The sequence below is a fragment of the Capsicum annuum genome, chromosome 5, assembly GCF_002878395.1.
Source record: "Capsicum annuum cultivar UCD-10X-F1 chromosome 5, UCD10Xv1.1, whole genome shotgun sequence".
Taxonomy (NCBI): domain Eukaryota; kingdom Viridiplantae; phylum Streptophyta; class Magnoliopsida; order Solanales; family Solanaceae; genus Capsicum; species Capsicum annuum.
In genome coordinates, this window is record NC_061115.1 from 59,032,118 (window position 1) to 59,055,084 (window position 22,967).

Here is a 22,967-nt window from a genome sequence, read left to right on the forward strand (position 1 = left end):
TCTTAGAGTTGAAGGCCATACCTTCTTATTTGTGATATACATTTTTTGGGGCCAACAATACTTTGTTGGTAATTATCACAACTGATTTAATGGAGACAGAAGTCGAATCTTTATTATTAGTGCTATAGTAATTCAATAGGGCCATAGGTTGGTCCACTGCAGATATTGTGGGTATCCCGCTTGGTGTTTATACTCATAATAAAATTCAACTTGAGCCAAATTGTATTCCAAGTATAGAGCATCAGTGCAGACTTAATCATCCTATGCAGGAGGTGGTGAACAAAGATATAATAAAGTAGTTGGACGCCGGCGTAGTGTACCCTATTACCGATAGTAAGTGGGCCAGTCTGATACAATGTGTTTTGAAGAAAGACGGTATGATTGTTGTGCCTAATGAGAAGAATGAGCTAGTGCCAATGAGTCCAGTCACATGATGGAGAGTATGCATGGATTATAGAAAATTGAATACATAGACTCAGAAGAATCACTTTCCCATGCCTTTCATGAACCATATGTTGGATAGACTTGCAGGCAGAGGATGTTACTCTTTTTGGATAGGTATTCAAGATACAACAAAGTCACTATTGCACCTAAGGACCAAGAGAAAACAACATTCACTTGTCCTTATGGGACCTTTGCATTTAGACATATGCCATTAAAGTTATGTAATGCTCCAGCCATATTTTAGAGATGTATGAATTCAATTTTCTCTGACATGGTAGAAGACACCACTAAAGTGTTTATGGATGATTTCTTAATCATTGGTGATTCTTTTGATAACTGTTTGGTTTACTTGGCAAACGCTCTATGAAGATGTGAGGAATGAAACTTGGTACTTAATTGGGAAAAGTGCCATTTTATGGTCAAAGAAGGTATTGTTCTTAGGCATAAGATTTCAAAAAGAGGCATTGATTTAGATAGAGAGAAAATTGAAGTGATCAAGAAATTACCTCCACCAATTTTTGTAAAGGGAGTTCGTAGATTTTTGGGACATGCTGGGTTTTATAGGCTTATTTATCAAGGATTTCTCCAAGATTGCCAACCCTCTTTGTAGTCTTCTTGAGAAGGAGGTGAAATTTGATTTTACTGAAGCATGCTTTAAGGCTTTTGAATGTATGAAAGAGAAGTTGATTACTGCTCCTATTATCGTATCCCCAGACTGGTCCTTGCCATTTGAGATTATGTGTGACGTAAGTGGATTGGACTTAGGGGCTGTACTGGGCTGACAAAAAGAAAAAATCCTTCATCCCATCTACTATTCTAGCAAGGCACTAAATCATGTTCAAAAGAACTACACCATCACTAAACAAGAGTTTTTGGCCATGGTTTTCGCCTTTGAGAAGTTTAGGTCTTATTTTATTGGGACAAAGGTGAATGTGCACACTAATCATGTAGTATTACGGTACTTAATAGTGAAAAAGGATGCAAAGCCTAGACTAATTAGGTAGGTGCTATTTCTACAAGAATTTGATTTTAAGGTCAAGGATAGAAAAGGCACTGAGAATCAAGTTGCAGATCATTTGTCTAGACTTGAGAAGGAAGCTATGTAGAATGTTGAATATGGGCTCGATATTGATGACAATTTTCCAAATGAGCAGATATTAGCAGCTTACCAAGATCTAATTTCATAGTTTGGTGACTATGCAAATTATCTTGCACGTGATCTAGTCCTAAAAGAACTTTCCTTTTAGGAAAGAAAGAAGTTTATGCATGAGGTAAGGAAATTTTTCTGGGATGAGCCGTAATTATTTAGAATATATGTGGATAGAATTATTCATAGATGTATACCTGAGGTGGATATAATAAGCATACTTAAGGATTGTTACTCCTCACCAAGTAGGGGTCATCATGGAGGAACCCGTATATCCCACAAAATCTTGCAATATGGGTAATATTGGCAAATAATTTACAAAGATGCACATGATTTTACTTTAGTCTATGATCAATGTCAATGCTAAGGTAACTCTCTAGACACCATGAACTCCCTAGGACTCCTATTCTAGAATTGGAATTGTTTGATGTATGGGGTATGGATTTAATGGGATTCATTTGGCATGAAGTACATTTTTATAGCTGTGGATTATGTTTCTAAATGAGTGGAAGAAGTGGCTCTCCCCAACAACGAAACACATAGTGTCACCACATTTTTGAAAAAGCATATTTTTTCTCGATTTGGCATGCCACGTGCTATCATTAGTGACACTGGGTCATATTTTTGTAATCTTCTATTCAAAAGTCTGCTTGAGAAGTATGGAGTGAAACACAAGGTGAAAACACCTTATCATCCATAGACTAGTGGACGGGTTAAGGTATCCAACAGTAAAATCAAGTCCTATTGGTCATGAAAATTAGATGATGCATATGGTCTTATTGAATAGCTTTCAAAACCCCCATTAGTGCTTCTTCTTATCAGTTGGTTTTTGGCAAGGCATGTCAGTTGTCTGTTAAACTTGAACATAAAGCACTATAGGCATTGAAAAAGCTAAACTTTCAGTGGCAAGATGGAACAAAGTCAAGGTCATTGAATAAGATTAATGAGTTGGATGAATTCCTACTCTGGGCGTATGAATGTTTTTCACTTTACAAAGAGAAGATGATACTACATCATGATCGCAAGATTGAGGAAAAGATCTTCAAAAAGGGTGACCAAGTATTTTTTTACAACTCAAGACTTTGCTTGTTTCCAGGTAAGTTGAAGTCTATATGGTATGGTCCATTTACTGTGCTAAGAGTGTTCCCATATGGTGCTTTGGAATTGAAGCGTGATGGTGAAGCCCCATTCAAGGTGAATGGGCAAAGAGTAAAGCATTATATGAATAACACTAAGAAAATTAATGTGATTTTTGAGATGGACCTTGGTGAAGTCTGAGTAACCAAGGTAATTGTATCATGTCGCAATGTTAAATCAAGTGCTGCATGGGAGTCAACCCATGAGGCTAGTCGGTGAAATCTATTAACCAACTTAGCCACATCATGCTACGCGTTAAATTAAGTACTGCGTGAGAGGCAACCCATGTTTTTATACTTACTCATTTATAGGGTAATATGTATATTCAGTGTGCAGGATTAAAGATTGTAGAAACGAGCCAGAAAGTCAAAAGGTTACGTTATGCGGATTCTTCATGAGTTGTATATTAAGGTAACAACTCATGAGTAGGAGTCATAAGGAGCTGGGAGTTGATTTAGATCCAAGTACGAGTTTGTGGAGTCTTTATGACTCTTATAATGAGTTGTATCCTCAGGGTACGAGTCATCACCTTGAGTCGTATCGACTCTAGACCCTAGGTAAAGTTCCAGGTATGAGTCGTAAGCCTGGGTATGAGTCATACACATGACTCGTAACCAAGTTTACCAGGTCAAGGGACATGAGTCCACCGAACCTAATTCCTTGGTTTCAATCAAAAGGGGGTACTCGATTCGAGTACCCGACACTTTGAAACACTGAATAACTCTATTGACGATTGATAATCGAGCTCTAGACACATGATTACAAGACAAAACACACAAAATCTTTAGGTTCCCTCATATTTCACTAAATTCTCAAGAATTTGGGGCAGAAATGTGGTGAAATAAAATAACCGAGTAATGTCAATAACCAATAACTAAGTTTTTGAACCCAAACTCTTTATATTTTGAGTTGAAATTGATAGTACACTGAGATTTTAGTGTTTCTTTGAGTTGGATATCAATGTGTTTTGAAATTTTGAATCCTAGTTTTTAGAAATTGAACTTAAAATGGAAATTGGGGGTGAACTTGATATTTTATGCTAAAAATATGTGTGGGTGGATTAAAATGGGGGTGATAATGCTGTAGAATGGAAGGATAGTTTAGGGATTGTGTAATGGAATCAACTCATAAGTTGAACTTCTATGTCAGTGGATATGAGATACGTTATGACTCGTACCTATATGTAACAAGTCATAACGAGACTCGTACCCACTGACAACATAGAATTCTAACTGAGTATAGGTTCTGGTATGGGTACGACTTGCCTATGTGAGCCGTATCCAACCTATACGACTCGTAAACATAAGTTATAAGGACCTAAAAAATTAACATCTTAGAATTTTGTTTTTGTTCTGATTACGATTGTTGGTAATGAGTCATAATATGTCCTTACAACTGGGTAGGTGGACTCGTAAGCAGACCAATGAACATCCTTATCTATACTATCTATCTTACAACCCTATCATATGAATCTTATCCCCATTTGTACCCTGAATAGAATATGTGCACTAACATAAAATTTTCTTTATTTTTCTTTCCTTTATATTGTATTTACTAGTGAGTGTAGGTACACAGGTACCATGGCTCCCAAAGGAACATATTCCTCAAAATAAGTAGCAAATAAGGGAAATGCAAAGAAACCTACCCCACAACCTTATCACAAGCTGGTGAACGAGTCTATTGAGTCATCCAGTAGTAGCGGTGACTTAGTCGAATACCCAATGAAGGGGAAGGCTAGGACAAAATATCATAGACCTCGGGGAAAGAAAGTAGTTACTCCAGAGGACACACCTCCAAGAGGACCTAGGAAGAAGAGCCCCCACACTTTACCACCTTGAACACTGAGCATGTTGCAAATGTAGCATCTAAGGGTGAAGTAGGGGAAGAAGAGTCTAACTAAGAATCAAGTTTGGAGTGTGAAAGTGAGGCTGGGGAAGAAGTTAATCCCACTTTGATTGCCAGACAGGACCCACCATTAGCCCTTAAACCTTCTCTGGTTCCCACTATTGAATGATGGGGGTACCCCAGTATGTAAGAAATATACAATGATAGGTTGAGCAGATTCCCTAATGAAAGAGTCAAACAAAGTATTTATCTGTAAAGAAGATTGACCACCACAAGGATGTCTGAGTTGCCTAGGTTTGAGCAAGATTTAGATAGCATAACTTTCAATATATGACTATAGCGCTCGACAAGTATAGTGTTGCATTAGTACGGGATTTTTAAGTGTCGTACAAGGGTGAATTGATAATACAATATCCACAAGGTAACTTATAGAGAGGCGATGACCCCATTACCTTACTAACTATTCAGGGAGTACGGGTGAATATCTCCCCGTATACTATTTCTTAATTCTTGAACAGACCAAAATTCCAGCTGCCAGTTAACATAGGAGAGATGAGTTACCTCATAGATGAGACACATAAAATTACAAGGAAGTAGCTAGGGTCAGAAGACAAGATGAGACGCTTCATGTGGATTACAAGCTTGATTGCTCTGGTTGGTAAAGATGTAGTCTGGGTAGTAGGAGGCCCAGTAGTGATGTCACAGAAGATATAGAAACACACACTAAACTTTGAGGCTAAGGAATAGTGGACACTGGCCAGACACACGCTACTAGGGATAACGTACTCAGCCTAGTACGTGCTGCATTAATAGCTAGTTTAATGGTTGGGCACAAGTTAGGTGTGGGGGAGTTTCTAGCTTAAGAGATTAGAGATAGAGCTGTAGGTGGAGAGAAACTATTACTAGCTTACCCATGTATGATCACTCAGCTATGCTTTTTTGTAGCGTTACATGAGCTTCCAGGGATTTATAAGTTGATTGAGCCTACAAACACTTCAGATTTAGGGTTGATCAAAGATGCAGCAAACCCCAAGGCCAGGAAAGCAAGGTGTGGAGCTGATATGTTAGTTGAGATGTATAAGATTTGAACTAAGGCTATTGAGGCTACTTATTAAGGTGTACAGACTGAGCCATAGACTTTAGATATAATGGGTACAACTAGTGCTCCTCCTCCTGCATAGTATACCACCTCGACCCCGAGCGATGTCGGATAACTTGATCATAATCTCATAGGACATATGGGATGAGGTAATGAAGATATTGGGCATGTTGGAGGCTAAAGTTCAAAACATAGAAGGGGTGTGAAGCCCTAGGTTGATACTCGGCTAGCGGACCAAGATAGATGTGCAAGGTCGGTAGATGGATTTAAGCAGCAAATGACCTAAAAGTTGGAAAGCATCCAGACTCCAGATATAGCAGAAGTAAGATCTGACATGGCCGAAATAAAGAAGATGGTTGCTGAGTTATATGACAGATCGATCAATCTAGAACTTGTTGTTACGGAAATTATGCCTAAAGTACAAGTTAAAATATCTAGGTGATTCTAGAATTAGTAGAAAAACCCAAGAGAAGAAGAAGAAAAAAAGCACCAGAGTGTAGAAAAAGATGCTTTAAAGAAGGCTAGGAATGATAGCCTATAGAGTGAGCAGAACCTGTTGACGAGGTTCCAAAAGATATTAGTAGGTGCTGGTAGCTCAAAACTGGTAGTTGATGATATTGAGGAAAGTGGTGATGTGATGCCACAGATTGATGTACCATTGAGTGCACCGGTAAAAGATGGAGCCACGATTGCAGACCCAGTCTCGGTAGGTGATGGGACTATAACTGAGGATAGTGGGACTCGACCTGAGGGTCTACTTGATGAGGCAGTTTGAACTGGCGCCTTGAGCAACCAGGTATATTCCCAATCCCTTGCATTAAATTTTTAGATGCACTGGGGACAATTAATAGGCCTTAAGTTGGGGGTGGGCGTCTACCAAGGTCGCCATGGGCTATACTTGCCATGTTTCGAAGCCCGTGGCCACAGTCGAAAAAATTTGAGAACTGACATGTTTTTATTTTTGTTGATATTTTTTATTTTTATTGTGTTCTAGAATAGCTGAAATAGGAGGAAAATTTATACTTATGGTAGTAGATGTTGTTTTGAATGGTCATGCTGAATTTGTCTGATTTTGAAAAAAAATTGTTCTGAAAAATTGATACCCCTCCTAAATTTTTATGTTAATTGTATGATGTGTAGTGTGTGAGGCTATTGAGAATCTGATAATGGAAATAGATTTAGGAATATAACAACTAGGGAGATCAATTACATAACTAGATAAGTACTACTTATCAGTATAACTCTGTGCAAGTATGTGAGGCACTACTTAGTTCCCGGTGTGTTAGAAACTAAAACTTGCCCAGTTGCTCTTACCTAGGGACCAAGATAGTCGAGCAGGAAATGACCATAGGCCATTCTTATTTTGAGTCCACTCGAGTCTAAATTCCGAACCAAATGAAGTATGAATCCCTTGATCCAAATATTTGAGCCTTAATAGACCCATTTCTTGATTACACCGATTTTACTTTCCCATTTCACTTAGAATGAACCTATTTTTACCCTGTTCCTCCTTGGACACTGTGCACCTCAACTTAGGCAAATCGCCTAAATTGAGGGTGGATATTATAGGGGTGCATAGAAAAAATGAGTATAAAGAAAGAAGTGTAGAAATAAAAATGAAAAAGAATAGGTGCGGTGAAAATAGAAAGAAAAAAAAGAAAAGAAAAATTGCAAGAGATTAAAAATAAAAAATAATAATAAAATGAGAAAAGTAAACCGCACCTAGTCCAGTATGAATGTGCTTTAAAAAGAAAATGGGAGACATAAGGGCGGAAATAAAATGTAAAAACTGGACCCCGAATAAAGCATAGTGTCAAGGGGGCGTAGTCACTAAAATCCCCCAAAAGATACCATACCAGCCCCTAACTTACGTTACAATCCAAATAAAGTCTTTTAGTGATCCTATCCTGACTGTCCAAAAACTTAGGAAGAGAGCATATGTGCAAGCCTATCGTATTCTGTATACACCAGCGGTACTTCTTTGTGAGCGAGAGCATCTTTTGGTAATATCCCTGAATAATGTGATTCATATAAATTGAGTGAATGAGATTTCTTGGATTGTGAGAGCACATGGGGTATATCATTAGGTTGCTAGATTGTTCGGTTAATGTGGTTTGTGTTTATGCCTGGTTGTCTATTACTAATGTAATTCCATTATTGGATTCCTTTATGTTTCTCCATGTTCCAAATCAATATACATATTTTGATTATTAAAAAGTTAAAATTAGGAGGGAGAAAAATGCTGAAAACTGAATTAAATATCACTGCCATAAGTATCTTTAGATCCTCTTGTTTAAGCATCATTGTTGTGTTAAGTTGTTTTTGATTTTTTTTTTTGTGTTTTGCTAGAGGACACACAAACTTCTAAGTTGAGGGTGTTGATGCACCATGGGAACATGACACTTTCGATACTTACAATAATAAAATTATGCTTTCGGATGTTTTAGTAGATGTAAGGTAGTTTTGTGTTTGTTGCAAGTGAAACAGGTCAATAAAAACCTTGGACTTAAATCAGAAGAAAAAGTTGTTAAAAAGATGAATCCTATAAATGATACGAGTCACCTTATGAGTTGTCAACACATCATACATCTCATAGGTTAACTCGTAAGCACAACAGAACTAAACGCCAAGAAGAAATGTTAAGTGAAGAAAAGATAAGACTCAGTCATTCGAGTTGTAAGATGAGGATACGGGTCATGACAAGAAACTGTAAGGAGAACAAAACCTCAGCCTACCATTCAGATTTGAAGTAACAGAAGAAGACGAGTCAAAAGTCTGAGTACGACTCGTATTATCCAACCGTAAGCAGACTAGTGTCCAAAGCTTGAAAGGAAAAAGTCCCAAGTGGCAACGAGTGAAGGCCACAAGTCAAATGTTCAAGGTACGATTCATGATCATAGTCATAAAGATAATAGAAAATTGAATCCCTGGAAGATCAAGCACTAGAAAACATAAGAGAGGCACCGTACAACTCATAAAAGGACCTTACGAGTGGACAAGTGAGTCATACCTTGTGCTGACTTAATTTTCCTTTTCCATTTTTATTATGATTTATGGGTTGTTTGAGATACTATAAATACCCTAGGGTTTATCTTTTATTAGGTTACATTCTTAGACATTCTATTACGTACTTTACATTATTCTTGAGATTTTTGGGTTATTATTCAATTGAAGACTTTGGATTTTATTCTTCTTAATCTTGTACAATCAATTACATGCTTTCTTTATTGATTATCATGGATTATTGAATGAACATTAGCAGTTAATTTCCCTGACTAGGGTTGTGGGAACCCTGGTGTATTATATACATAAAGGAAGTGGGAGATTCATCTATTCTAACGGTTATGCATGTATCTTAATCTTCTTCATATTAATTGACCTCAGAGATAATACAAAGCTTGAGGATTGCGTGTACTTGATAACATTCTCACAAGGGAGTTTGAGATTGGAAAAAGAGCATTAAGACAGTAATTTGAGATTTACGTCCATCTTATTATTCCACCATCTCATCTAATCAATTCGAGACTCAAAAGGTGAGAGTTGAACTGAAGTGATAGACAAGGAGCAATAAGGTGATGCCCTGAGACTCACAAGGTAAAAGGTGAGATATATCAACATGATCACAAGACGGTTGATAATACATAACTTGTCAACATTACATGCAGAGCAGTGAAATATATGGGTTGAACACGAGAAATTTACTGAGTTAAGAATCCAAGGGGAACACAGTCCTAGTGTTCATCTTCTATTATCTATAAACTCAAAGAATTCAAGATTCGGTTACTACTTACAATTGGTTTCCAAATTCCCCCATCTACTTTTCCGCACTACTTGTGAACTTTTTCTAAGTTAAGCAACTGTTCAACGTTTTCCCTATGGGTTCAACCCCAACCTAGTTGGGTTACTATATTTGGCATCGACCGTAGCATACTTGTTTGGAGGTTAGTTTTGGACATTACTACATACCACTAAACGATCCACTCCAGGATGTCCCATCAATCGAGAATAAGGCCATGCTGAATCTAACTCTAGCATACTACTCCTGATGAGTAGATCATCCAAATTTTTTGATAAAAAACTAAAAACCCGAGGTCAAAGCTAAAGGACCCAATACTATATCAACAGACTATCATATGAACACCTATGAACAATAATCCATTTGAACTGAAAAAGACCAAATAGGTGGGCGAAGAGTAGGCTTAGCCATCCTATAGATGAAATCCCAGCTAATGTAAATCTGAAAATAAAGGCTACACTCAAGCCCTACAACTCTAAGTAAAATCTCAACAACAAAGCTAAACCACTCGACTTCAACTACTCAAACCAAACCTAAAGATGGGTAAACATCCATGCTCCTAATCTATCATAACCTCCAGATCACCATTCTAAGACAACAAGTCCAAATTGAGTCAATAAGTCTAAACTAAGGTCAAATACACAAATCGACCTTATTGCCCAAATCAAACATATCCTTACTGAATCATGCCAGAGTTGAAATCAAAATATAGCTATTGAACAAAATCATAATGGAGGATAAAGCACTGGCTGAAAACATAGGAAACAACCTCCATATACACTAGAAGAGATGAAATGTAGCTATAGAATAAAATCACAACAAAGGATAAATCACTGGTTAGAAAAATGGACAACTAACTTCACATCCACTAGAGGGCACAAACTGTAGCTGCAGAACAAAATCACAACAAAGGATAAATCATTGGCTGAAAACACAAATAATGAACTCCATATCCACTAGAGATCATAAAATGTAGATGTAGAAAAAAATCATAATAGAGAATAAATCACTGGCCGAAAACACAAGCAACCAACTCTATATCCACTAGTGGACATGATATATAGCTATAGAGAAAAATCACAATGGAGGATAAATCACTGGCTGAAAACACAAAAAACCAACTACATATCCACTAGAGGGCAAAAAACATAGTTGTAGAACAAAATCACAACGGAGGATAAATAACCAGCTGAGAACACAAGCAACCAACTCTATATCCACTAGAGGACATGAACCACCAAATCATACTCAAGAACTCACCAAGGATACAAACCATACTGGAGATAACTAATACTTTAGTATCATGGAAAAATGGAACTTTAGTCCAAAACTAATCAATCCAATACTCCATTTCGACAATGAATACCTAAATTTCTAACTTAAAAAGTGGTCACAGGAAATATCACCTATCTCCAACTCCTAAAACCCCACTAAGACAAGAAACACAACACAACAAGAATAGAGTATCCAACTCTACACCAATTTAAAGAACAAACTATTACTAAAAGATAAACCCAAAAAGTCTAAAAGATGAATCCAGTACTTCTCGACATCAATATCAAAACCACTATCAGGCAATGAACTAGCCATATTAAAAGAATGAACCCCAAACTGGACAACCTTTAAAATAGTTTACATAGAGAGGATAGCCAATGCTAAAATATCCGCAACCCAGAAGAAAAGTCCAAGAATATCAAACCCAAAAATAAATAGTATAGATAATTGGCTTCTCTTGAACCATAAGAGAACCTCAAAAGGGCAACTTACATTCACTGCAATAACTCACTCAACAGCCGATCTAGCCTCGCTAACAAAAAAAGAAAATGACCAACCTCACTTTACATAAGAGAGAAATCATTTAACCAAGCTAGCCGCCCCAGCCAATGAATAAGATCTATGAGAAAAAAAAGTTCTAACTAAATACTACTAGTCTAGTCATCTACCAATCGAGGATTGATAAACATCAAATGATGACAATAATAACATTAGAAATATAAATATTAACATAAAATACAGGTGGTATCAAAATGAAAATCAACAAAAAACCCCACTATAGGGCCATAAAAAGGCCAATATGTAGAGATAAATAGGACTCTAACCCAGATACTATATCCCCAAGGAAATATCAACATTGATCCAATCTATCCACTACTAAAAGAAATTGTAATACCTCAAGTTTTAAGCTCTAAACTCATAAACATATAGATAATTGAATTAGTTTTCCAGAGCCCCCAATTTTGCCTTAATTCAATGTCATAGTGAAAAGTCATAGCCAATTTACTAAGGCACTATCAAGCTTCTAGTGACGATGCCTATGACAATGACTATTTTCAGACTAAATGGGTCATTATAATTGAATTAGTTTTCCAGTGCGACCAGTTTTGCCTTAATCCAATATCATAATGAAAAGTCGTGGCCAATTTACTAAGGCACTGTCAAGCTGCTAGTGACTATTCCTCTAACAAAGACTCATTGTCAGATTAAATGAGTCATTAGGATGGATCATCATCACAATAGTGAAGATCTAGAAAATTTTGTACAGTAAAAATGACTCTAGCATACGAATCATTATCAGTCTAAATGAGTCATCACGTGGACACATCATCATAATAGTAAGAAACCCAGAGATTAAGCCCTCGACTATGACACCTTATTATGACTCATGATCAAAACAAATGTCATCATAAAGGACCCATTGTCATAGAAGTGAAGCACCAAAGCTTAGATTTTCTTATCACGACTTTAGGATATGACTTGTGATCAGGCTCAATGAGTCATAGCCTAAGCCATCGCGACTATTTCAAATAAATTTCTAAATATTTTTAGAAGGGTTGTTTGGTATTTTCCCCACTTTTTTAACACCTAAACCATATTATTTGGGCTTTCCCAAGGTTAGAATATAAGGGAAATAACCCTAATTCCTTATTAAATCATAAATTCAATTGACACTTGGAAAAGGGTAGATTCTCTCTTCTTAAAAGGCAAAGTAGGGTTCCTCAACTTCAAGCATAAATTCTATAGAATCCGCCAAGAATTTTATCTCCAGGTATGTGGGATTCAAAAATGGGTTTATTTCACCCATTGAGTCCTAAAAATTCCTCAAATTCTCAAGTTTAATTCCTATTCAAGCTTAGGGTTCCATGAAAAATATGAGTTTTCTTAGTTTCTTCAATTTACTCTTGTAATTAAACCATGAGTACATGTTTTTTTAATAAAATTAGCATCTTCCCATACTCATAATCATGAGTTCCCTTTATATTAATAGATTGTTGAGTTTTGGGCTTGAATTATGAAATTTCTCATGATCTTCAGCTTAATATTGTCATGTTTTGAGCTAGTGGGTTATGAACACACAATACCTAGGAATTCATGCATAAATCAACTTCCATGTTCTTGAGAACTTTAGATATCTTTTGTTGATATTTTTAGAATGTAATTATATTGAGCATATATCAATTATCAGTGTCATTTAGTTAGGAGTAGTACTTAGTACCAAGTGAACGTAGGGATGAAGGCTCACCCATTATTAAGGACTAATACCTTTAGAAGAAGTCCCTAAGTTCAAAACTACAGAGAAAACATAGGTTATAAAGGGTCGCCCTCCAGTTAAGGACTGATACCCTAGTCTTTTGAGACACCATTTTAGTGTAGCCACGTTAGTTAGTTTTCATACCCTTAGCAAGGTACTAAAAACTCATCCAAATGGTGTTATAGGTTGGAACCTGGCCAACTAAGATTGGGGTATGTCATTATTATTAGCTCCTATAGTCCTTTGTTTATGTTTTAGTGTTATATTTTTTATGACCTTGTATTAAGTTATTTAGTATATTAGATTTTTGATGTCCTTGTATTCAGTTATTTAGTATATGTTTATACTTGGTCTTGCATTAGTTCACCATGTTTCATACATTCATGTTCAACTTAAATTAGTTAGTTTTCCCATCTCACATAATCAGTTCATTCAAAATACTAATCACATATTTTTCCTATACTATATTATCTTATAATATTGGTTCCGATGCTCAACATCTAGATCACACTTAATATGATTCGGTACCATATTTAGTAGTTGTGTTTGGTGAGTTCTCATCATTCGAGGACTAATTATCAATATTTATTTTTAGTATTCTTTTAGTTTTAGTCAGTTGGAGTTAGTTGGGGGCATATCTCATCAACTCATATGAGTAGAGGCTTTCAGACAGACGGACATATAGTTATATTTTTGCATGTTGGGTTTGTCAGATAGTTCTAGTTTTGATATTCTTATTCAGTATTGATTCTTTTATCATTATTGCTAGACTACTTCAGTTTAGCTTTCACCCAGTATTTCATTACTTATTCAGTATTCTTAGTGTTATGTCAGGCCATGGGTTAGGTTGGGGTCACTTATGACCCTAAGAACCATATTAAAACTAGGGGGTAGTCTCAGGTCATGACAAACTTTGCATCAGAGCCTCAAGTTTAAAGTGTCGTAAGGTTTCTGAAATTTGCATTAATTAGAATCTTATTCATAGGTATAAAGCGCACCACACTCAGTGAGAGGCTATGAAATATTATAGGACAGTCTCAATTCTTTCATTATTTATGCCATGCGATATAGTGTGAACTCTATTAAGATCCTTCTTCAAACTCATCCTTTACCTTTATACAAAATATGACTCCTAAGAGAAACTAACAAAAGGAGGAATCGAAATCAGCCAGTACCATCGCCAGTTTTAGAAAATCTTCTGAATGAATAGGTTTCCTATGTAGAGTTTAGGGATACTTTTATAGCTTTTTAGGGATACTTTTATAGCTTTAACCCAATTAATGGTAACTCTTAATATCCAACAGGTTGTTGCACCCACCAACCCAGCTATAAATGTGTTGGAACCTAGAATATTGGACCACACAGTGAGGACTAGGTCCCTCAAAACCAGTTATATGCAAATCAATTAAGCACTATGGAAAGTTACACTTCGCTAAAAATAAAGGAACACACTGATTTAAAATGGAAACCTCCTTACTACAGAAGGAAAAACCATAACTTATCATCACAAGCTCTCCAAAATCCACTGTAATCAACCTCTTGATTAAAGACTAGAATTTAACCTAACTCTAAGTTCCTCCTACTTTTAATACCTCTACTACAAGCCTATCTTGACAACTTTACAAAGACTCTCTCAACACTAATTAACATTAATCAGTAGCAAACTTAGGAAACTCCACCTAACCACTCTCAAAGCAAGAAAACATTAATATTATAAAATGAATAACTCAATTACAAATGAAAATCTAACTCAAGAACATTTTTACTATCAACATACAAAGACTAAGAACTTAAGATAAAATTGAGTTTTTACCTTTTCTCTTTTTTACTCTTTTAAATTTGAAAAAACCACTTGATGAAGAAGTATTCTTTTACTTTTTTAGTAGCGAGATGATTAGGGTTAAAATATAATTGGACCAGGTATCCTAAGTAGTATAAACAATACCTGCATAGTTTGTTACACAAGAGGACAAAACTGTGCAGACACGTGCCAACTATATTGTACCCTTAAACATCCAGGGACCTAATACCTTGTAGACATTTGCTCATCATCAAAACAAGATACAATAATTTTCTCCCTTATTGATGATAACAAACCAACCACAGAGTTTTGAGCACCAATGCTCATGCTCATTCATCATATTTAATCAGTGTGATTACCATTACTGAATATGAATGTCCCCTATCATGCAACACCATGCTTCCACAATCATCCAATATAGGGAATAGGTCTCTGTAGTCATTTATAACAATATGCTGCCTCATTTACTTCCCCTATCATTGTACCTCATCATACTTCCCCCTATCAACATGCCATACTCATTTGCAAATAAACATTCCTTAACATACCTAGTACTTAGCATATGAAATCAATGTTACACCTTTTAGCATCATAGGAAATCAATGTTATACCTTTTAGCATCATTGAAAAGCAAAAATAGTAAATTAAGAGTAAAGATAAGCACAAGTTACTTAACTCATGGCCACTGGGGAAACAATACTATGAAGAACAACTATAGAAATAAAGTAAAACCAAATAAAGAGCAAAAACACAAGAACTCATTTATTTTTAACAGTTTAGGTATAATTGCAGAGCAATATTTATATTTCCTATTCCATTGAAAAAGCCACAGAAATTGGAGGAATTAAAAAGAAGGAGAATTTATAAAGAGGGTTAGGAGAAGTAAGGCTATCATAAGATAGTTTAACAACTCTTTGGTTAGTATCCTAATATCTATATTCTATCTCAGAACCTCATTGTTGAAACACCTTGGCTTTGGACCCTTAGAAAAATCCTCTAAGTTAAGCATTTTTGGCAGGGTACGGTTTGGCCATGCCTCTCGTATAGTGATTAGTTTAGGGTGATGAAATACTGTCCAAGATATGGTTTAGCCTCTCCTAAGTCATATGTTAGGGTACGGTTCATATATGACCTAGTCATATAATGCCAAGTGCTTAGCCTAGTTGAATCTATCCAAAGTATGGTTCAAGGTATAGTTTAGGGTACCATTCGTACCCTAAGATACGAGTTATCTTTATGTAGTTGTATTTATGATAGTTTAGGGTCCACGATGAGGTTGATATATGAGTTAGGATACCACTCGTACCCTAAGGTATGGTTTGTTGTGGGAGTCGTACCTTCCTGGGAGTTTATTTTTTTAGCTTTTAAGCTGAGGGTATTTTAGACTTTTCCCACCCCTAAACCATTATAACCCATGAATTATAACCTTATTTGTACCTTTACTCTTCACATAATAAGTATAAAAACATTCCAAAATACTCCTAAATCCTCTCCCAACTTCTCTAACAAGATTAGGGCTAGGGTTTATAAAAAAGGCTATCTAGTAACTTGAGGACCAAGAATCTCTCAATGAATCATCTCATATAAGGCACACGACTCTTTCCTTATTATTATTTCTCAAATATAATGTTATTTAACTATTGTTTATAATTCATTAATGGTGGATTTTGAAATAAATGATAAGGGTTTTGATGTATAGTGATGGGTGATGGTTACCCTAGTTTAAACTTATGTTACGCTTGTTTGTGGTGATGGTTTGCACCTATAGGTGCTTTTTGATTATGGTATAACAAGTGGTACATGAGTAACCCTTAGTTTTATGGTTTCAACTTTGATTTTGATATTGGTAAGATGTGCCCTCAAGGTGTTTGCAAAAATGGCTACTAGAAATAACTAGTCACATGTTAATGGTGTTTTAAACTAGGCCATGGTTTAATGAGTAAGAATGTTTGGTAAATTACCTTGTAAAGGATTCGTTGTCCCTTTAATGAGTTAATTGGTGACCTTGGTGGTTGAAGGGGTTTGAGTCCTTAAGCATGAAATTGAATTGTGTTTGAACTAAATCTTGGTGTAACAATGCTAATGAATGGTTCGATAAAGGTATTGATGATAATAGATTTACTTGAATGGTGATTGAAACTAATGTACCGGTCTATTAAAGTGATTTATTGATAATAGTTTATGAAGACCTTGTGGTCATGTGTGGTGTTGAATTATGGCCTTGATGGATTGAAATAGTTAAGGGTTAGAGTCCCAATGTTGACTAGTAATGGATATAATATCTCCTGTTTATAGTCCACCTACATGATAAAAATGGCTTATGGTTAGAGTCTACTTGTTTGATAAGCTGGCTAGTGGTTAGAGTCTACTTGTGTAATGAAAAGGTTTGTGGTTAGAGTCCACTTGCACAGTAAGATGTCTTGGGGTTAAAGTCCTCTTGCTTCATATAACCTAATATAGTGGAAGGTTAGAGTCCTCCACTTTATGGTTCAAGATTGGGTATTTTGAAATGTATGCTATGGCCTTGCTATCTCTTGATACTTAATGTATTTTCTTATATCTACATGTCTTTGTGTATGAATATGGCAGCTTATGATTCTTTGACTTGGTATTGAATAATAACACTATTTTATCCTTACCCCTGAGTTACATGCTATCACTCCAGCCGCTAACTATCTCTGAACACTGTGTCCCCATGCAACACAGGGGCCGAATCTTCTTTTTGTTTTCTAGCACAATGACTAGGTGTTTGAGCACATTGTGTGTTGACTTTAAAGTGGTGAGCTTCCATACTTCAGAAGGCAAATATTTCATATTCTTTCTATCTTATGTCATAGACTTGTATTAGACTTGGTGTTTAGCTATTGTTGGGTGCATGTACCGATATATTATAGACATCGAATTGGTAAAGGCTTATGTATGACTGTGGACTTAGGTCGGTTGGATGTTGTATATTGGCTTGAATTAAATGATTAGACATTCTTAAGTTATGATTGTTAGTTTTGTTTTCGCTATCTTATTATATGTTCATAGTTCACTGACACTTGTGGATTGATATAATGGTTAGGTTGGGTTAATAGAGCGATCTCCAGTCCTTTTTGGGTTTGATATGCCCATACGATAAGGCCCGATTTTGGGTTGTATCAATTGGTTAGAGTTGTAACCTTCTTCTTGAGTTTATCATACTTCTCACTCCTAAATTCTACAAAGACCCTTAGAACTTTCTTTGTATATTGCTGAATTTGCGCTTGTAATCTCCTAAATTTTTCATCTTTGGCGATTGTCTCTTGCTTTTCTTCTTTAGAAGCCCTACTAGGTTCATCATTAGTCATTCTCTTCTTCTTGGGACTAGGTCCCTCAGAATTTGGGAGTTTTTCAGTAGAATTTCTAGATTTTACTCTAAAGACTCTTAATTTTAGGCTGTCATTTTTGTTTCTTGGTACCATCCAAGCTTCATCTTGGGTTATGTGATATCAGAATGAGATTTTCAGTAACCCAAAAATCATAGGTCATTACATTGTCAGAGGGATTATGTGTTTCTTGGGATGAAGTTTCATCAGGAAGGTAGGTGGAGAAAATTTGGCTTTGAATGGTTAGAATAGCTGAGTAAGGCAGGGTCTATAGAGTCAATGCAAAGATAAGTTTGATTTCAATTTTGTATAAGACAAATTTTCTGACAAAGTGAGAGAAGATATGACCTTTTCTAATAGAACAAACATGCATATTTATGATACTAACATGAGAGATGGGACTAAGTCCCTCTCTTTGTTTGAATCAATTCTCAAGTTTGTGCATACTTCATCTATTTTCTTCCAAAGTTGTTTTCATAGGTGTATACCTGCAAAGGTATGGTACTGAGTTAGACTAATAAATATATACTTTATCAAGGATACCTGTCTCCTGATCATAGCCAATTTTTGTGGATAAACACTGATTCATATGGTAGGTCAAGTTATTTTGATCAGACCTACCTTCAATCTGTTCTTCACAAATTGTTCCTTGAAGTTCCTTAGTAAAGATATTTGCTATTTGATCCTCAGATTTGCAAAACTTTATACAGATAGCCCCTTTCTCAACATTGTCTCTTAGGAAGTGATGTCTCACATCAATATGATTTGTCCTCTTATGTTGCAGTGGATTCTTGGCCATGTTTAAAGTACTTGTGTTTCCACACATTAGAGGAATAGTGTTTGAGACAATACAAAATTCTTTCAATTACTGCTTGATCCAAAGAAATTGAACACAACAAGAAGCTGCAATAACATATTCAACTTCAACAATAGATAAAGCAATTGAGTTTTGCTTCTTAGATACCCAAGAAATTAAGGATGAGCCAAGAAAATATGCCATTCTTGAGGTGGTTTTTCTATCTACCAAATATCCAACACAGACAACATCAACATAGCCCACCAAGTCAAAATTATCTTTTGATGGATAGTATAGGACTAGGTCCCCTGTCCCTTTTAGATACCTAAGCACTCTTTTTGCAGCTTTCAAATAAGACTCTTCTGGGCAGGCTTGAAATGTGGCACACATTCCTACACTAATACAATGTCTGGCCTACTTGCAGTGAGGTACAAAAAGGATCCAATAATCCTTCTATACATAGTCTCACTTATTGAAGGAACTAGTTCATTATTATCCATTGTTGAGTTAGTTCTAATTGGAGCATCAATTGGCTGGGCATCTCCCATGTTATATTTCTTCAGTAACTCCTTGATGTATTTCTCTTGACAAATCATTGTCCCTTGAGAAGTTTGTTTAATCTGTAGGCCTAGGAAAAAACTCAACTCACCTATCATACTCATTCAAATTCACTCCACATTAGCTTTGTAAACTCTTCATATAGGGATTCAGAAGTAGCTCCAAAGATTATGTCATCAATATATATATGAACAATCAATAGGCTTCTATCTTTGGTATTTAAGAATAGAGTATTATTTATTTTTCCTCTTTTAAATCCATTTTCCAGGAGAAACTTTGAGAGTCTCTCATACCAGGCCTTTCTTGCTTGCTTCAAACCATAAAGAGCTTTGTCCAATTTAAGTACATGATGAGGAAAGTCTATATCTTCAAAACTTGGATGTTGTTTGACATAGACTTCTTCTTTAATTTTTCCATTGAGGAACTTCTGACATCCATTTAAAATAGTTTGAATCCCATATATGCAACAAATACAATAAGAATTCTGATTGACTCTATTTTTGTTATAGGAGAAAAAGTCTCATCATAGTCAATCCCTTCTTCCTGGTTATTACCTTGAACAACCAGCCTTAATTTGTTTCTGTTGATAGTTCCACTTTTATCTTGCTTATTTCTGTACACCCATTTGGTTCAAATAATTGTTCTATCAATAATCCTAGGGACCAGATGCCAAACTTTGCTTCTTTCAAATTGCTGAAGTTCTTGCATTGCATTAATCCAATCAACATCTTTCAGGGATTTTTTTTCATATTTTTGGGCTCAATTTAGGATAAAAAGAATGAAAATTCCATATCATTTCTGGCCTGAGCTCTTGTTTGGACTCCTATTTCCAAGGGTGTAGTAAGATTCTCAAAGGAATGAGAGGATTTGTACCTCCAGTTTTGCCTTATGAAATTGATTCCACTAGGACTAGGTCCTAGAAAATCTTGACTAGTCCCTTCTTATTCTTCTTCTTATGAAGCTGGGATCTATGCTTGATTTTCTAGATCACCATTATTTTCATCATTCTCATCTCCATAAATTATTCCTTGGTCATTATCTTCAGCAATATCATCCCTTTGAGTAGGAATGAGTTCTTCAACTTCTGAATCTTCACCATCACCTAGTTTTATTTGATTTCTAGACTCATCAAATATCACATGAACACTTTCTTCAACACACAGAGTTCTTTTATTGAAGACTCTGTAAGCCTTGCTTATTGAGGAATATCTTACAAATATTGCTTCATCACTTTTAGAGTCAAACTTTCCCAACTATCTCTTGTTATTGTTCAGCACAAAGAACTTGCACCCAAATGGTCTGAAGTAGTCTAGCTTAGGCTTTCTATTGAATACCATCTCGTATGGAGTCTTATTTTGGAGTGACCTAATTAAGTACCTATTAGTCACATAACAAATAATATTTAAATTTTCAGCCCAAAAACTCTTTGGAAGACCACTATCAATCAACATAGTCCTAGCAATATCTATGAGTGTTCTATTGTTCATTTCAACAACTCTATTTTTTTGAGAGTTCTAGGAGTAGAAAAGTTGTGAATTATTCCATGCTCAACACAAAATTCAGAAACTCAAGAATTCTCAAATTCAGTTCAATGATCAGATCTGAATTTAACAATTTTTCAATTTAGATTTATTTGAATTTTCTTGGTAAAAGCCACAAGAAAATTATATGTTTCATCCTTGGTTCTTATAAATATTGTCCAGGTGAACCTGGAGTAGTCATCTATAATAACAAGCACATATTTCTTCCCTCCTCAAATTTGGACTTTAATAGGTCCACATAAATCCATGTGCAACATTTCTAGGGGTCTGGAAATACTCACCTATTTCTTTAATTTGAAGAAGGATCTGGTCCTTTTACCTTAGACACAAGCATCATAACCTTTGTCATCTGCAAATTTTAGTTTTGGCAAGCCATGGACCAGGTCCCTTGAAATCAACTTGCTTAATAAGGAGGAGCTTATATGTCCTAGTCTTTTGTGCCATACATTAGCATTTTCACTTTGAACACTGAAACAAGTTAATTCCCCATCAGCCACAGACTCTAGATAAGCTACATACATGGTTTTGATCCTTTCAGCTTTAAGAATAATTCTTCCAGATTTATGCTTGATACAGTGCATCTATCAGATGAGAATTTTACCTCATTTTCTTTGTCACAAATTTAAGGTACATTTAGAAGACTATACTTAAGGCCATTTACATTATACACATCTTTAATTACATGATGAGGTGATTTTCCAATCTTTTCAACACCTTGAATATACCCTTTTTTACCATTTCCAAAAGACACATCTCCCCCTTAGAGTGTCTTGAGGGGGAGAAAACAACCAGTCTTTCCAGTCATGTGTCTTGAACAACCACTATTCATAAACCAATTTTGGCTACAACCCCCTTTTCTATCCTATTTTCTTCTTTACTTTCAGTAGTTGCCATAAGGGAAAACAAGGAGCCAAAAGTGATTTTCTTATCATCCTTTTTCAGTATAAAACCATCTCCATTCTCTTTATCTTACTTAGATTTACTGGAGGAATCTTCCTATGTATCTAACACCTTCTTCACTACATAGCTAGCTGTATCCTTCTCTTTATTTTTTCCTTTTCCAGTTGTAAGCAACTTTTGATGATCCATCCTATGCTTTAAGCAGTCTCTAATGAGATCTTCAGAACTATCACCTTTGTGACAAACTTTAATTTTTCCATCCCTTATTTTAAGATGACCACTTTTCCTTATTGATCTAATAATCCTTGTTACCAAAAGAGCAATATCAGCGTCTTCCTCACTTAAGTTAGACACTAAAGTCTTTAATGTCAATGATCTCTCTCTTTTTGCTTTCTTTCTCTCTACTTATTGCTAACTGATGATATCTACTTTGATTTCCCAGGATTTTTGAATAGCTGTACCAATTATTGTCACTTTTTTGGACATGGGAACCTAGACTCCTTTTTCTAGATTAAGTGAAGCAGCCATAATAACCAGAACACTCTAGGTGTGAACTTTATAGAGTGAACCTGCTCTAATACCAATTGTTGGATCCTATGAGGTTGCACCACACATTAAGGGATCAAGCCCCTCAAAAATAGTCATAGACAACGAATCATTTAAGCATTAAGGAAAGTAAAACTTTGCTGAAAATAAAGGAACATGCTGATTTAACATGGAAACCCCCTTACTCCAGGACGAAAAACCATGGCTTTCCCTTATAAGCTCTCCAAAATCCACTATAATAAACCTCTTAATTACAGACTAGATTTGAATCTTACTCTAGGTTCTTCCTACTTGTAATACATCTACTACAAGCCTATCTTGGAAGAGTATCTTGACAACTTTGCCAAGACTCTTTCAACACTGATTAACTATAATTAGTAGAAAACTTAGGCATCTTAAAACACCCTGGGTTTTGTCCTTTGGAAATTTCCTAAGTTTTGAACTTATTGCCCTAGCAATGACTCACGATACAAGTCGT